The following is a 15,947-nucleotide window of genomic DNA, read 5'->3' on the forward strand; positions in this document are numbered from 1 at the left end:
TTTCTAGCAAGCTTATTACTAATATAATATTCTCTGTTTATAGGACCCCTTTAACCCTAGGGTTATACATATTAATAATCTATACTAGTCCCCTATATATCTGGATTATTATAACTGCAATATCTAGGTTAACTGCTTGCTATAACTATAAGGATAGGCTAATAGCTTTACTAATTATAAAGTATACGCGCGTGGCTGCTTTTGGTTTATATAGGAGCTAGAATCCTTAGGGGCAGTATGTTAATTATATATAGGTATTATAGTACGGCTCTTATATAGCGAGGATATGGTGTTTCTCTAGGTCTAGGCTGTCTAGTAAGGGCCTAGCGAGACGGTGGTTTGTATTGCCGTAGTTATACTATATAATAGATAGGTAGCGGACCCCTAGCAAGGGTCCTTCGCCTCTCCTTCGTTCCTCACTTCTTCTATTTCCACTTTCTCTAGAATATTTAAAACTTCTATCTCTTATATCTACACCCTAGTTACTACTTATTTTATATAGAGCTTTCTATTCCCGTATCTTATATTCCTACTAGCGCTTCTATATCTAAATCTATTATTATCTCCGGTTCTTCCCCTATTCTTACTAGTTAGCTATATACCCTTTAAGAGTTGGCTGCAAATATTATATTTGCCGCGTTAAGTCTAATTCTTAATTATCCTAGTCTTAAGCTTACTATAGCTAACTATAAGGGTTTTCCTACAGGGCGTTCTCTTCCTTGTGTCCCCTATAACCCTTATATCCCTATACGGTCTAGTAATATCGCACGGCGTCGCTTCTGGCCCGTTAAGGCTTGGGATGGCTAGCCTAGCCCCCCAGTGTTAAAGGTAGGAAACGCTAAAAAGGCACCTACGCCCCCCTAGCTTATCGCCTGTTATTTCCATTCGTATAACCTAGTATGCAGTTATTCCCATAGCTATTAAGCCCTTACCTTCCGTCTCCTATATTTAATACAGTCTTCTCTCTCCCACGCCTTATATGTGCTTTAGTGGCAGTTTACGCATTTTATTTAGTTTTAATTTAAGCAGTATCTTATATTATAGGGGCCTACACAGTAGCCGTAACACACCTATACTGCGTATGTGGATTAGGTATATCCCTATTATATACAGCAATAATATTATTTTAGGCGGAGTTTGTAGTTATAGAGCCTTATATTATATATAAGGCCATTTATAATAATACCTTTTTAGATAAGAAGTTTTTATATTTCTAGTGTATATATACTAATAATAAGGGAGCTATACGTTTAACTAGTGTCTCCCTAGTAAGTCTCTGGCGACCCTTATATCCTCTTATTATTCTTATTATATACTTAGTTTATATTTTTATATCGGAGCTATTAAATTTAGGTAATCTCAAGACCTAGTATAAGGCGTTCCGTTTATTTTACTATCTTATATATAGTTACTGTATTGTCCGCCTAGCGTCCCTTTTCTACTTTAAGGCTTAGGGGGACCGCTAGGACTTTAACTAGGTAATCTTTACGAAGCACTTTTATGCTAATACGTTCTCCTAACCTATCCCCTACCTTTATAGCTCATTCCTTTGCCTATTAGTCCCTTAGGGTAACTCTAATATCTCCGCTCCTAAGGTGTTAGACTATAATAGCGTTATAAACCTCTTTATAAATCTTTATAAGGACTTCTATTTCTAATTATCCCCTAAACCCCTCTACTTTTTCTATATTTAGTTATATTATAATTATATACCTAGATATTGTTTTTAGGGGGGTAGGTTCCCTATACTATAAAAGCGCAGCTATAGCGGCCTAGGTGCGGTTCGCCGGTAAGGGGGGGTTTTATTTATTTTTAATTTTGCTTAGCCGTTGGAGGATTTAATTAAGGGTTTGCTGGAGGGGCGCCTAAGGTTTACTGGACTGGCGGAGCCATTTTACTAGCTGTATTAGTTCGTTATGGCTAATAGTTACTCCCCCGCAGCTATAGATACTAGACGCGTCTAATAGGCTTTATATTTTATTAGATGCCTTTTTAATAGGGGTCTTCCCGCTTTATGGTGTGGTATTCGCCCGTTTTTGTTGTAGAGGGCTATTGCTGGGCGTGGTTCTGGTAGACGCGCGCAAGTACGAACCACCGTCGTTTGACGTATGCCTCCCCTATGATGCGTGCATCTTAGGGGGATTCTCTGGGTGTTTTTCAGGGTTCTTTTGGTTGGTTTTGGTCTTTTTGGGCCAGGTGCAGCAAGAGCTCCAGATCCTTAAGGCTCTTATATAATAAACTTTAAAAAAGAGCTAATTAATAGTAGTAGATTCTTTAATTAACGTCTGATACGGATCCTATCTAGGCCCACGCAGACTACTCCGTATATAAGGGGAAAGTAATATTAACAGGAAAAACCCCTTGCTATTGGGGGGGAGGAAAAACCCTATGAGCTACCTCAGTCGGATAAAAAACCCCGAATTGCTATATTTGCACGTAGTGCGGCCCTATAGGCCTACAGCTACGTCCTCCTCCTTAGATGTTTTGAACTCCTTAGGAACCACTACTTCCTTCTCTAGCTTATCCCAGCTAGGGTTCACTACATCCTAGCTAGGCCTTGCCAATTGATTGCTGTACTGTTGTTTCCTATATCTTGGCCATCCCCTATATGCTATCTCTTATCTAACCATTACCATATACGCTATGCCTCCCCCCCCCCTAGGGCCTATTAAAGGCGTAAGGGGGATTTATCTATAAACTACTACTATACCAAAAGGCGAGCGGGACGTGTGTGTGTATGCCTGGGTATCTTTTATGCCTAGGCCCTAGTTACTAGGCCCTCGCCAAGGGTCACCACTCCTTAAGAGGAGACAGGAAAACCGTATGGTGTTGTCCAGGCTGCTAGGTAGTACTCAATAGTTAATGGCGAGTGACCGTATGCTCCGCGGGCGATCGCCCTAGGGGTTAGGAGGGGCCGTATATTTACTCATTCATTCGTTTGCGTTTGTTTATTCGTTAATCTATTATTTACACGCTTGCGAAGAAGAGGATTAATTAATCTGATTGGTGGGTACGGGCTTAAAGGCATTAATTGAGAATGGGTATATTCGCAAGGCTATTTATAGGGGATTATCCTGCCTTAACTAAACGTGATGCCCATAGACCCGTGCGTAAGCATATCGCTGCAGTATCTATTTATAAAGCCCAAAATATGTAACTAAAGAAAAAGGTATAGGTGGGAGGGAAAGCAAGTAAGCAAGGCTTAATTTTATAAATGTTAATAATGTTAGTATTACTAAGATGCAGGGGTGCTGCTATAGTGCTCGCTTAGCTATATAGACATATCTATCTATTATTTACACGCTTGCGGAGAAGAGGATTAATTAATCTAATTAGTGGGTACGGGCTTAAAGGCATTAATTAAGAATAGGTATATTCATAAGGCCATTTATAGGGAATTACCCTACCTTAACTAAACGTAATGCCTATAAACTTAGAAGCGCAGCGCCCGTACCACATAAGGTATAATAGGGGGAAAAAAAAGTAAAAAATAAAAAAGGGGGGGAAAGGAGAGATTTAAGTTAATATATTAGAGTGCCAAAATAGGCACTCCTGCACGCTATTATGCCTAAATACCTTCGCCCATTATATCTAGGGCAAGTAATAATAAGAACGGTATTAGTGTTTTACGTTAGAAGTTTATACTTAGCTAAAATAGGTTTTTTAGGGATAATAAATAGTAAAGCTAAAACGCTTGTAAGGACCACCAGCCCAGTTACTATATTTGGCCGTCCGTAAAACCGTTATCTTAAGTATATTAAGCAGTACCTTTCTAAAATAAGTATCTGTTATAGAGCTTAGAGTAAAGGCTAAGAGCGGCAACTTTACACTTTAGCTTATTCCTAACTACGTAGCTTATAAAGGCCAATCTCTTAAAGTAAAAGAGAGGGGCGTTTTTAGGTTAGGGGTTATTTTTAAACAGGTGTTTTATAGCTTAAACTACGCATTTAGGTTGCCCTAAAGCGGCAATTATAATTAAGACTCCTTAGTAATTAATATCCATTTTACTACGCTTTAGACGTAATATTATATAGTCCTCTGCCAGCATTATATTGTTTCTAGTACATTTTATAGTAAAGAAGGCGTAGCTATCTTTCTAAGCCTTAGTATAGGTAATCTCGCCTAGATAAAGGAATTCCGTAAAGGCCGTAGTAACGGCAGCGTTAAAGTTAAGATCCTTAACGGATTAGGCATTTAGGGTAACTAATTAGGCAAGGATATCTTTAGTAATTAGCAATCTTTTAGCCGTAGTAAAGGGATTTATAGATATTACACTATTTAGGATCCTCTTAATAATAGGATTATTAAAGACGGAGGTGTTATAATTAGTATTAATATAGTGGGATTAAATTACGGAGACGTAGGCTCTAACTATAGTAGGCTTAATATAGCTTATTCCTAGACTAGCATTACTAAAGATCTATTAGGTAATCTATTCTCCTAGGTAGTAGAGGGGCGCTAGGTACTTTACCGCTCTATAAAGGTTGTAATAGCCCTCCTAACTTTTAATTACGGAATAGTATAAATCTCTTATTCTATTAGAGAGGCCGTGCTATAATAGTTAGCCAAAGCATTCTAAGGGGGCTTTTACCTTAATCTAGAAATTAGGTAGGGGGTCTTTAAGAGGAACTAGGTCTCCTATTTTAGCGTTAGATTAAATATAATAAAGAAGCGTATAGTAACGGTAAATTAAAAGTATCCTAATGCGGGTATAGTAATAATACCCTATTATAATTAAAACGAGATAGAGTATTAGCTAGCCTATTTTCTATAGAGGAAACCTACTCTATATAGAGTATAATATTATAGGCTATAGCTAGTTAGAGGATCTTACGGAGCAGGTAATTACCCAGTCCTTTTACTACCATATTTTAAAATCTTAAGAGTGCTACTATATTATCCATATAGATACAGACTAAGCTATACTCCTACTGCGTTGCCTAGAGCTAGAATAAGGTCGTAATCGCTTAGACCTCCCGCTTATTAATTAGGGTAAGGCGGTGTTTTGCATTAGGGTAGTAGCTTAAAGAATTATCTTAGGGTAGAGATACCAAATAGGGCGGCCATGTTGTCCCTTAAGAATCCTTAAGGAAAAAAAAGGCCCCGTAACTAAGAATTTTAAATACGTCTAAGAAGAGATAAAATTATTTTTAATCCGTATCGTTAAAGAAGAGAATACTATTTAAAAGGGTAAAAGCATCCCTCCACTATAATAAGTCTTGGCGAAGTTTAGCTATTAGCCGTTAGTAAGGATAACTACCTACCTTTATAAAAGTGGAGATAAACTCCTAGATAGAGTAGTTATATAAATACCTAAGCCTAATTACCTAGGCGCTCTAAGCAAGTTTATTAGCTAGTTTTTAACTCTAAACTAGCGTTAGGGATCTACTACTTAACGCTTTATTAATCTCCTTAATTATAGTAGCCTATTTTAAAGAAGAAAGACATAGCTTAGACTTTAGAGTATTTATAATATAACCTAGGACTTTAGCCATAGTGCCTTTAATATTCTTTAATTCATTTCATAGAATGCCTAATTTATCGCTTAATTAGTTATATATACTAAGCAATTAAGGGAGGATAGAAGCGTTAAAGAGTATAAAGATAAAGTTATTTAGATAGTGCTCTAAGGCGGCGTTTGGGATATATTGGATAAGTATTTAGTAAAATCCCTCCGTAAAAAGATTAAATAAAAAGGGTGCAGTTTAAAGGCTAAATAAGAGGCAATATTTAAAATATACTATACCCTTCTAGGAGAACCCTATAAGGCGTTAAGCTTTAATAGAAAGTAGGATGTTCTAAAAGGTGTCCTTAATATCCCTCTTAATAATTATATAACTACGGCCTATATATATAACGTGTTAGAGAACCTAATTAACTGTTAAATATTATAGTATGGCAAATGCTATAGGGATTAAGTTATTAACAGATCGGCTAAATAATAAGGATAAGTTATAAATACGGCGCTATTCCCTATCCGCTTTAGGTATTAAACCTAATAGCAAGGATATAATAGGAGATATTGCTATTATAATCCTACCTATATTTAGATTGGCGCTAATCTTCTCTAAAATTAGGACCGTATTTATAGCTATTAAGGCTTAGTTCTTCTAGGAGAGGAGCTTAATTTTTAGGTTTACCCTAATCTAGTATCTAAACTTTAAGATACTAATAATATTACGTTAGAGGTTGCTAGGGTATAGGGATAGATAACGCCCCTATACTTAAATAATTAAGGGGGAGGAAGAGTCCTATAGAGGAAAGGAGGGCAGAAAGACTAAAAATAATAGTATAGTATTCGGCCTACCTGTACTATAAGGGTAGAGCACAGTTTCGGTGGAGTGTAGGTATAGCTTAATAAAATCCTCTTCCTCCTCTTCTTTTTCCTTATTAACACTTTCCTCTAGTAATTACTACTTATAATTCCTCGCAGTATATAGGCCACCGCACTTACTGTAGGTATATAGGAACTTATAATTCTTGCCTAGGTTACACTTCCCTCTATTAAAGCTATAATAGGTCCTTAAGATATTAGTATTTACTTACGCGCGTTTTAAGATAGATGCGGATTTATAAGTACTAAGATTGTAATAGATATCTAGGAAGTTACTAAAGATCTTCTAGTTAGCTAGCTTTAACTAGTTCTTTTAAATAACTATAAAGTGGTACTCTAAGGCCATAGTTATTAAGGGAGCAATTTAGTAGGTAGTAGATAGCTAGATAACTTAATTATAAAAGGTAAGCATTTAGGGAATAAGATCTACTGAAAGATTCTTATATATAATAATCAAAATCATTATATAGTTAAGGAAGCCCTCTACCTACACTTTAACAGATAGGTAGTCCTTTATTATCCCTTCTTTTAGTTTTATAAAAAGAACGCTATTAACGATAAGGATATTATTCTAAGGCTTAAACCAGAGCTAGTGTATCCAAAGGCAAGAGAGGTTATTAGGCAAGAAAGTACCCTAAAATACCTTAAGTATCTCTTTATTTAGGACGCCAGGGAGGAAGGTATTTAGGATATTAGCTATAAATGGAAGCAACTTACCCAGTTTATTAATTGGGGTTAAGGATAACACTACTATAGCTAATCTTACTATTACCGTAGCGAGGCTTAATATATAGAGTTCAGTTACCTAATCTTCCTATTCTTTTTAAATGCGTAGCATTTTAGTACGGTCCTCCTATTCCTAAAGAAGTCTTATTTTCTAATTAGTTGCCTAGTCCTTAATCTCCTTTACCTAAGCTCTTCTAATCCTTAGGTCCTCTTTATGTAGTTACTAGAGCCGTTCTTTAGCTTTTTTAGCGGCTAAAGTCTCGCGTTAAGCTGCGGAAAGAGGCACCATTATAGAGGATAAAGACTGTAACGCTGGCGTATCGCCTAAAGATATAGGGGAAGGTAAGGGAGACTAGTAGGTAACCTCTGAGGAGTTTAGCTCGTCGAGTGTGTCGTTATTAGTTAAGTTTTTAAGGTTTTTATAAATAATTCGCGAAGGTTTAGACAAGCGTATAGGTTGTTAAGTTATTAACAGCAACAGTTAATTATTAGAAATTAAGTAAATAAGGCATTGGCTCTTAAATGAAACTAATATAGAAAGTAAGCAAGCAAGGCTCAATTTTGTGAATGTTAATAATGTTGGTGTTGCTGAGATGCAGGGGTGCTGCTGCAGTGCTCGCTTAGCTATATAGACATGTCTATATAAGGTCGTCAATGCTTTCTACTGGGGGTCGGGGGATGTTATTAAATACTGTGCATCCATATTGGATCGTACAGGTGCCCTGGATAGGAGAACAGCGTAGTAGTCGTCGTATGTAGAGGGCCGACAGTAGTGTTCTTCAAGATCTCACCATCCGAAAAATTTTCACCACCGCCCTCGACGCCCACAACCACCACCAGGTCCTGTCCGCACGCTGTGCGACGTCTCTGCGTTGGCTCTGGATCTGAACTTCGAAGACCAGGTTCGTAGCCGTCACCACGTACAGGTGCAGAGTCCGATTTCGACGGCCAGAGCTAATTAATAAGCCTTATTAAGTTAATTTAACCATCTAAGCTAATATATATAGTAAACGAAGTAAAGATTCTAGAAGATTAGACTACTACCTTACCCCTAAGAATATAAACACTGCCAGAACTATAAGTCCCTAATATATACCCGCTTAACCTAGGCTAGCTAATAAGATACCTAACTCTAAGTTATTTACTATACGTATACACGACCGCATGTATAATAGCTAAAGGCGTTATATCTAAGACTGAAACCAGAGCAATTAAGACCTCCCCCTTATACCTGTCTCCCACACGTACTATATAGGGCCGCCGCCTTATTTCCGCCCCCTTAGGCTAACTAAGCCGCGCTAGCCTAGCCGTAGCACTAGAGAACTAGACACGCCCTAACCTAGATAATATTAGATACACTTATACCATTAATTTTACCCAGTTCTATAAATAAAAAGACATAAAGGTGATAAGGATCTATATAGCGGAGCTAGTAGAACTAGTTAAATAAGAAGAGTATTAATAGCTAAAGCTGCCTATAGGCCTAATAGAAGTACTAAACCTATTAAAAAGGTCTTTTTGCTAGCTAGTGGAAGGTAACTATATAATAGAGAAAGTCTATAAAGCGCTACCCCCTTATTTTTATAACTTCTTTAAGATAAACCTAAAAACCAAGTCTAAGTTCCTACGCTAAAAGATAGTTAATACTAATATTAAAAAATTCCTAAAAGGTAAACTAGGATTAACCCGCAAAGATATTTTATAATACTTATTAAAAGAGTTCCGTAAATATATTAAACACTTCCTTCTTAAAAAATATAAATAAGCTGCCCCCTTACTAACTATAGGACTACAAAATTAAGATTATACCTAGAAAGTAAGCCCCGTATTATAAAAACAGACCACTTTTACCCGCTAAACTTAGTTATATAAAGAAGTAGATTAATAAGATACTAGATAAGGGTTTTATCTGCAAATTAACGTTACTAGCCGCTGTACTACTTCTCCTTACTACAAAACCTAGCGGTGGTGTATAAATCTACTATAACTACTAAGGCCTAAACATAGTTACTATTAAAAATTAGTACCTATTACCACTAATCTACGAGACACTTAACGTACTCTATAGCGCTAAGTACTTTACTAAGCTTAATATAATTATTATATTTAACTAGATCCGGATCGCGGAAGGCTATAAGTAGCTTATAGCATTTATTACCCAGTTTAGGCTCTATAAAATATTAGTTACACTATTTGGTCTCTATAATATACCCACTATATTCCAAAACTATATAAACTATATTTTATATAACGCCCTTAATAACTACTATACTGCGTATCTTAATAATATCCTTATCTTCTTAAAAACACGCGCCAAGTATATAAAATATATAAATAAAGTCATCTAAAGACTTATTAATACTGGACTTTAGATTAATATTAACAAGTCTAAGTTTTATACCACTAAAATAAAATACCTTAGCTTAATTATCTTAACTAACGGCATAAATATGGACCCTAAGAAGGTGCAGGCCTTATAGAAATAAAAGGACCTAATATTAGTTAAGGAACTATAGTAATTTCTTAGCTTTGCGAACTTCTACTAACAATTTATCTAAGGCTTTTTTAAGGTAGTTAAGCCTATAACTAGGCTACTAAAGAAAAGCACTAGCTAGTTATAGGGCCCTAATTAAGCACAGGCGTTCTAGACCCTAAAAATAGCGTTTACTATAGTACCGGTTTTAGCATACTACAACTATATAAAGAAGACTGTAGTAGAGACAGACGCCTTAAACTAGACTTTAGGATGAGTACCTTACTAAGCTAGCGAAGATAGTAAACTTAAGCTAGTTGCATTCTTCTCTACTAAATACTCCGCCCCTAAATATAACTATAAGATATATAATAAGGAGCTCCTAGCAATTATAAAAGCACTAGAAGAATAGCACCCTAAACTATAAGGAACTAAGTAACTATTTAAGATTATTACGGACTATAAGAACCTCTAGACTTTTATAATAATAAAATAACTAAACTAGCGCCAAGTCTATTAGGCTAAGTTCCTCTCTTAGTTTAACTTTATTATTATTTATAGGCCTAGCACCAAAGCTATAATCCTAAACGCTCTTAGCCGCCTTTTAGGCGTAGCACCTGCTAATACTAGTAACAAACGTCTACGACACTAAGACCGCGTTGTCTTACTACTAAAAAAAGTTAACCCTGCTATCCTAGAAGAGCTACTAAGTAAATCCCAAGACTAAAGCGTTAAAGACTTTATTATAGTAATAAACCCAAAGCCTAAGAAAAAAACCCTAAGGAGCTTATTAAGAATGCCTATAAGGAGAATAAACTTGCTAGGGATATATTAGCTACGTTATATAAATAGGAAGGCTATAAAGTACGCCGTTGGCCTAAGTAAATTAGGAAGTTACTTTGCTATAACAAATCCAAATATTTAATTATTAACGGCCTAATCTACTATAGGAATTAAGTATTTGTCCCTAATTTACCTAAACTCTAACTAGAAGTTATACACCGCACGTATAGTTTAGGTCCTATGGGCCACTTAGGCCGCGTTAAGACACTAAACCTCCTTAATTAAACCTATTAGTAGCTAGGTATTTTATAGTTTATAGCTACCTTTATAAAAGACTATACTCTCTACTTCCGTATAAAGACCCTACGTTTAGCACTACCTAGTTTCCTAAAATTACTAGAATTACCAGTCCGCCTATAGACTGATATCTCTATTAACTACATCGTTAACCTACCTAAGTGCCTTCGCAATAGCAAAATATATAGATATATCTTTGTTATTATTAACCACCTAATAAAGATAAAATACTTTATCCCTATTACCAGCCTAGACACAAAGGAGCTTATTAAAGTATTTATCTACACTATTTATAAGTTATATAGCGCCCTAAGTACCATTATCTCTAATAGAGGCTCTTTATTTATTTCTAACTTCTAGCGCCGCCTAAACTAGCGCCTAAAGGTAACTCTAAGCCCTAGTTCTGTATAGCACCCTAAAATAAATAGCTAGACTAAAATTGTTAACGCAGCAATAAATAAGTATCTACGCGCTTTTATAAGCTTCACCTAAAATAACTAAGTAGATTAGCTCCCCCTTGCTAAGTTTGCCACAAATAACTAGGTTAATAAAACCATAGAAATCTTATTATTCTTTGCTAACTATAGCTATAACCCACGTTTAGGCATTAAACCAGTAGGCCCCTAGCTATTAGCCCTATCTATATATATAAAGAAAAAGTACCTATAAGTTAATGCCATTACTAACCGCTTTAAGCGTATCCTAACTTAGCTTAAGGCCCTAGCTTATATCTCCTAATAACGCTATAAAGATAACGCTAATATAAAACGGGATAAAGGTATAATATTTAAAAATGATAATATAGTTATAGTTAGCCTTAAAAATATAAAGACTAACCGGCCTAAGAGGAAATGGGATAATAACTAGGATAGACCCTAGCCCGTCTTAGCCGCCTATAAAGGGGTAGTTATAGTAGACCTCTTAACCCATATTTGTGTTAATAAGTCTTTTTATACTTTAAAAGTCCGTCTCTAGTTCCCTAAAGAGATCCCTAGCTAAGTATATATTAATAAAAAGGAACGCCGTAATATTATAGGTAGGATAGCTAAAAGAGATAATAACGGCAATATCATAAATAAGTAGGAATTTAAAAAAAAATCCTTAATATATATAATAAATAAAGAGACGAGCACGGCTTAACGTATTATATTAAGTAGAAGTATTATAATAAGAAAACCTAGGAACCTAAGAAGTCCCTAAAAGGGTGCGAGCGTATACTACTAAAGTTCTATAAATAACACCCTAAGAAGCCTAGACCCCTAGACTAGGTATAAAATAAGAGAGACTTACTACGCTAAGGCCGTGAATAATAACTATAATAATTTAGAGAAGTTAAGATCTTATAAAACTTTAATTGGCGGTTAAAGTTATCTAATTAGTTAGGTTCTCGCCAAGAACGCTATACCTAATTAATTTAGGTAGTAGTGTAGAGTTCTACTAATGCTATTTATTAAACTGGCTATATAACCGCAGTTTGCTATTATATAATGGCAATCTAATAGTAATCTAACGGCAATTTACTAGTACTATAATATTTTGTTTTAAAGTTACTTATTTAGTTTAGGGACCAAACCTCCTAGGGGAGGGGAGTACTGTTACGGCACTAACCTGTCTTATACTATTTCCTACTATTGGCTAGCCCACTACTAGCGCCTTAGCGGCTGGCCCTACTATCTATATATAATACCCCTTTCGCCTCTTCTCCTCTTTATACTACAACGTAGTTATTTAATCTACTTTACTGCAGCACCGTAATAATTAGTACGCTGTTTAGAATCTAACCTTAAGCTATATTATATCTAATAAGCAAATTACTACCCTTTGTAGCTGCGCCTAGTATATAACTAGCCATAAGGCGCTTAAGAAAAACCTACCTAATTAGAATTAGAATTAGCTTAGTAATAATCTAAATAAGTTTATTGCCTTTATTTAAGCGGAGGTAGAAAAGGCAAATTAGGTAAAGAGCTAGCTATTAGCGTTAGTAAGTAAATTAAAAGATAGCGTAGAGCGGATATTACTACGGTCTAAGGTAGCAGGGAGGCGTATAGTATTAGCAGCTTAATGTCCGTAAATATAAGTAGCCTAGCTACCTTAATTAATATTTACTAAAAATCTATATGTAGGGCTGCCGACACTATTACCTTCTTAGCCTATATTTAGCAGAAACGCGTAGCTAGCTAGCTTAAACTCTAGCTAGCAGAACACCTCTAGGCTAAGTTCACTAACACCCTATAACGGATATCAGTCTTAATAACGCGATAGTTAGGTCTAGTTTTTAACGTAGGGCGGATATCTAAAATTCTAAAGTTAGGCCAAGTATTAACAGCCCTAGGGCAATAATTAGCGTTAGTTATTAGGTATTAAGTATTAGCCTCTTAGATATTAGGGTCTATACTATAACAATAAATATTAACTCCCTATAGCTTCCGGATATCTAAGTCTATACTATAATATTAGAAACTAGTCTTTAGGGTAGGCTAGGTATTATAGCTTATAAGGCAGCTCCGTATTTTAACCCTTAAAATAATCCGGATATTAAAGCTTACGGCATAGTATTAGGTCTTAGCCCTTAGAGTAATCTAGATATTAAAGCTTATAGCAAAGCATTAAGTCTTAACCCTTAGAGCAATCTAGATATTAAAGCTTATAGCGCGGCATTAAATCTAAATCCTTAGGGCAGTTTGAGTATTAGAGCTTATAGTGCAATACTAAGTCTCAACTTTTAAATAAGCCTAAGGTTTAATATTCGTAACACAGCACTAGATCTCCAATTACGAAAAATTTTAAAGTTTAAGATCTATACCGTAGCACCAGTTCCTAGGTAGTAGGAAATCCGGAAATTTAGAATTCGCAACATAGTATTAGATCTCCGCTCTCTAAACTAAGCATAGCTTAGAACCTATAGCCTAGTGCTTAATATCCGCCCTTAGTTTTAGATATAACGTAGCTTTAGCAGGTTAGTATTTAATATTCCTTAGCATTATACTTATTTATTAACTTAACTAAGACTTAGGCAGAGCTCTAATCAATATTTAGGTATTAAGTGTCGATCTCTATATACGCATTTAAATAGTTTATTAGATTCTTATTTAAAGAAACACTAAGGTTTATACCTAAAGCTCCTAAAACCTATAAAACCTATATTATATTAGCCATTTAGTTTAAGTATCTTATAATCCTCTTAACCAGATATTATCCGTTCTTCTTAGGCTACTATATCTTAAGCCTCTTAGCCAATATTAGATCCCCTTCGCAGTAAGAGAAAACGAAAGGACGTATCTACGTACTTTAAAAGTAAGAAATCCGCTTACTAAGTAAACCTAATATCCGCTTATAACCCTTCTCTAGCACCTTAATTAAGCGGTAATTCTATATTAATATTACTTCGCAAGTTAACTAAACGGCGCCCACTTACTTTAATTAGCAGTAATTTAACTATAAAGGATTTGCGCGTTACAAATAAGCGTATATAAGGTAGTTAATATTTACTAAGGTAAGTCACTATAACAGTAATTATTTATTAGTAAGCTAATTCGATAAAATCTATAGCGCGGATATTTACCTTTAATTAACCTCTGTACCTTCTACCTTACAGCATCGTACGCCCAGTACTGCTTCTAGTACTACTGCCGCTCCCACTAGCATGNAAAATGTTAGGGTATATTTAGTAATTACTATTTCCGCACGCGTTAATATAGTTCGTAAATAGGTAACTAAGATAGCAAAAGATATTCGGGCTATAGATCGCCGGTTAAGTAAGCTTAAAGATTCTCTAAGTAAGATAAAGGATAAGCTTGCGTTTATAAGGCGTGGTATTATAGCACTTATATATAACGCCGGGTTACTAAATATAGAATTTAAGTAAATGCCAGTTAGCTATTGCTGCGGGTTAACTATTACTATAGGTTAACTGTTATTACGGGTTTAGAGTAATAAAATAGTAGCTTTTACCTCTTTACTACTATGTAAGTAGGAATTAAGTCTCTACCTTATATTTAATAGGTATAATTAATATTATAATATCCGCATACGCTAAGATAAAGATATTTATATATATTAAGATAAATATATCCGTATAAGCTAAGATAAAGATATCTATATAAGCTAAGATAAAGATATTTATATATCCGCACCGTTAATAATTACTAAAGTAAGTTACTATAGTAGCAATTATTTGTTAGTAAGCTAATTTAATAAAATTAGTAGCGTAGATATTTACCTTTAATTAACCTCCGCACCTCTTCTTCCTCTACTAACCTTCTACCTCATAGCACCGCACTGTAAACTTTATCATTATTATTTTATCTACTATCTATAATACCTTTATTTATACCTATAAACGATATTAATGCGAATAATAGCAGCTAGATAGTTAAGGAACTTAATATACGCGAAATGAATAAGGATACTATTAAGCACGCTATAGCTACTCTTACTAAGCCTTTAGGCTCTGTTCCTAAAGAGTAAGCTTTCTAATACTAAATTATGCCTATAGCTAATATAATTTTAGAAAATATATACCGAAGCGCTCTTTATTGGATTTAGTAAACGATAAAAATATAGATAGAGCAAAATCCGCTAAAAATCCGCGTACCTTTTTGCTGCCTATATCTTTACCATAAACTACTTTACCGTTAGTTTCTTTGCCGTCCGCTTTTTCATTATCTGCCTCTCTACTGCCGCTACCTAATACCTTTAAAAGGAGGCTTAATAAGGCTTATTTATCTTCTTTTTTTAGAAAGTAGGCTAAAAAGGCTGCTAATACAAATCTAAAGACTAAGATAGCTATTAAATCGTATATATTAGTTATACTATTTTAATATCTTATCTACTAATTTACCTCTTATAGTAACCTAGATATTTATAAGGTTTCTTTAGATAGCGGCAAAGATGAAAATCTTAATAACGCCGACTCCTACAATCTCCGCAGCCCTTATAATCTCCGCAGTAACGTGTTCCACCACTCGCTTGCGAACACCACTCGCTTGCGCACCCCCAAAAATCACCAAAAATCAGAAAAACTGCATCTTAATATCTCAACAATGGCTTAATAATAAATTCCGAAATTTTATAATTAGCCTTTCGTGCCTACATTAAGACTTTTAATAAAATTCTAGCGTAATAAGCCTGGCCGTTATTGAGATATTGGGTTTTGGCCCCCAATTTTAAGCCAAATTACGATATCTCTAGAGCTACTTAATAGATTACTTTTTAAATCTAATAAGATGTTTAAAATAGGTATAAAAGGCTAATTATGGGATTTCGGAATTTATTATTAAGGTGTAGTTTTTCTGATTTTTGGTGGTTTTTGGGGGTGCGCAAGCGAGTGGTGTT

Source organism: Cenococcum geophilum, assembly GCF_001692895.1.
Source record: "Cenococcum geophilum 1.58 unplaced genomic scaffold K441scaffold_88, whole genome shotgun sequence".
NCBI lineage: Eukaryota > Fungi > Ascomycota > Dothideomycetes > Gloniales > Gloniaceae > Cenococcum > Cenococcum geophilum.